General features: G+C 32.8%; 1 long non-coding RNA gene across 1 annotated transcript; it reads left to right on the top strand.

Annotated features, from left to right (window-relative positions):
- On the top strand, positions 1-2,119 carry LOC142168419 (uncharacterized). Its single transcript, XR_012698293.1, has 4 exons — positions 1-58; positions 140-209; positions 696-860; positions 1,903-2,119. It is a non-coding gene; the product is annotated as an uncharacterized LOC142168419 (long non-coding RNA).
- The last annotated feature ends 317 nt before the right edge of the window (positions 2,120-2,436 follow it).

Raw genomic sequence — 2,436 nt, 5'->3', positions numbered from 1 at the left:
GCTAGGGATTGGTTCTTTCATGGTGGATTCGACCTTGGAGACGACTTAAGAATACAAGGTGAGTTTTTTTTGGATATTTTAAGTTAATAACATCCTATTAACACTAGTATTAACATCCTTCAATCTTTGAAATCCCTAGAAATCTTTCAAGTTGTTCAAGAACACCAAATTTCCCAAACATTGGAATATCAAGAAAAAGCTTCAAGAAGGTAATACTAATGCTTCAAGCTCATTTCTTATGAGTCGGTGAGAGTAATTCTAATATTTGTTTCAAGTTGTTATGGTTGGATAATTGATTTCATAAACTCTAGTTCATGTCATGAATAGTGTTCTTGAGAAAATGAGGGAAATATAAATAGTGTTATTAGAAATGAAATTAAAGGATGCAATGAACCTATGGAATCATATTCTAGTTTAGTTGGAAGTATTCAACTAAGTAATCACCAAATTGAATGTTTTGAAAATGTTGGTTAAGGAAGACGATGAATAGTAATTTGGCGGTGTTGGAGAATTAATGTAGTATCATTGATGACTTCAAATGGGTATTGAATGATAAGAGTAGAGTTGATTGTGCTAGTAAGTGAACCTATTAGACAATTTGAGCTGGAGGCTTGTAGCCAACTTGAGAGCCATAAATGGATATTGATAAATAGTTTTGAGTCATATTTTAATTGTAATTGGGATTGTAATTGTAGATATCAATTTGTTGGTGGCGTATGAGCATTTTACTCAATGTTACGATGTCGGAGGAGGGTTAAAAGCTTGTGAATGTTAATAAAGCGAAAGCGAGTTTTGGAGCGTTGGGCGTCGGTCGAGTGATTTGAAAGGCTTGGGAGCCGGCTATGGAACTTCGGAGCGAGGTAAGTCTCTTGTCTAATCTTATGAGGGGGAAATTACCCCATAAGTGATTAAATTGGTTGCTAATTGTGGGTGCTACGTACGCACGAGGTGACGAGAGTCCGTGCGTAGCTACTATTAATGCTAAAGTCCGGGTAGTTTAGGACACAAAACATGAATTGCTTGTGTAAATTGTATTCTTTATTTAATTGAATTATTTGATACATAAATTGTGAATTGTTAGGAAATATAATAAAGATGAAAATTTCATATGCTTAATTTTCTGTTTAAATTAATTAACTGTTTAAAGAAATTTTTCATCCTCCCGAATTTATCTTATAATGAATATACTCTCCTTCCGGAGGTACATAAGAAAATGTTCTCCTTTCTTGTGGAGCGGGCCGAACGCCTCGGCTGGATAGATGCATCTATGGATCGTGCCGCACGTCTCTCGGCAGTGTACACGAAACTTTGGATCGGGCCGTACGACCTCGGCAGAAATCGTGCTTAATAATAATAATAATAATAATTACACGATAATAATAATAAATACACGATACTTGGACAATTTATTACAACTTGTAAAGCTATTTGATAAATTAGAAATTTATTGAAATTGAATTGCAGCTTGTAAAGCTATTTGATAAATTGAAAATTTATTGAAATTAAATTGCAGTTTGTAAAGCTATTTGATAAATTGAAAATTTATTGAAATTGAATTGCAGCTTGTAAAGCTATTTGATAAATTGAAAATTTTATTGAAATTTAAGGATTTAATTAATAGATTAGAAATTATTTGAATTGAAGGAATTTAATTAATATATTGAGAATTATTGGAATTGAAGGAATTTAATTACCTATGCTGGTACAATAATATTTTTGTTAACTCTATGAATCACGTTGATATAAATATTTCTATTTTCATGATTATTTAATATTATTGACCCATAGTGAGTGTCATAGTCGGCCATCTCGTCTCTACCTCTTCGAGATTAGACTTGATACTTACTGGGTACACGTTATTTTCGTACTCATACTGCACTTGCTGCACATTTTATTGTGCAGGTACATATATGTATAACGGCCTTGTGGGCGCAGAGGTATGGTTAATAATTGTGGGGATATAGGTGAGCTGCATTCTATATTACAATCCGCAACTAATAGAGTCTCCTTCAGAGTTATTATATTTTCCTGTCTAATTTGTATTCTAGACAGATGCTGTATTTTATTTTAATTCCCTAGTAAATGCTCATGCACTTGTGACACCGGGTTTTGGTATGATTATGGGTTGCACTGTATTGAATTTTTTTTTAAAAGATATTAGTACATATTTGGTAAATGTCATCTTTTGCTATTTAATTGAGGGGAACAACTATGACTTCAAAAATATTAAAATGAGAATTTATTTAGTATTTATTGTTGGCTTGTCTAACAGCGGTGTCCGACGCCATCACAACCTATAGGTGAAATTGGGTCGTGACACTCATGGATTAAAATAAATATGATCATGCTTTCTATTATCCTTATAATTATTCTATGAGCACATGACATTGATTATGTCCTTATTTCGGGTAAGATACACAAAGTTTCCTCTTACAT

This window comes from Nicotiana tabacum, chromosome 13 (assembly GCF_000715075.1).
Source record: "Nicotiana tabacum cultivar K326 chromosome 13, ASM71507v2, whole genome shotgun sequence".
Classification (NCBI taxonomy): domain Eukaryota; kingdom Viridiplantae; phylum Streptophyta; class Magnoliopsida; order Solanales; family Solanaceae; genus Nicotiana; species Nicotiana tabacum.
This window is presented reverse-complemented; position numbering and strand designations above follow the sequence as displayed.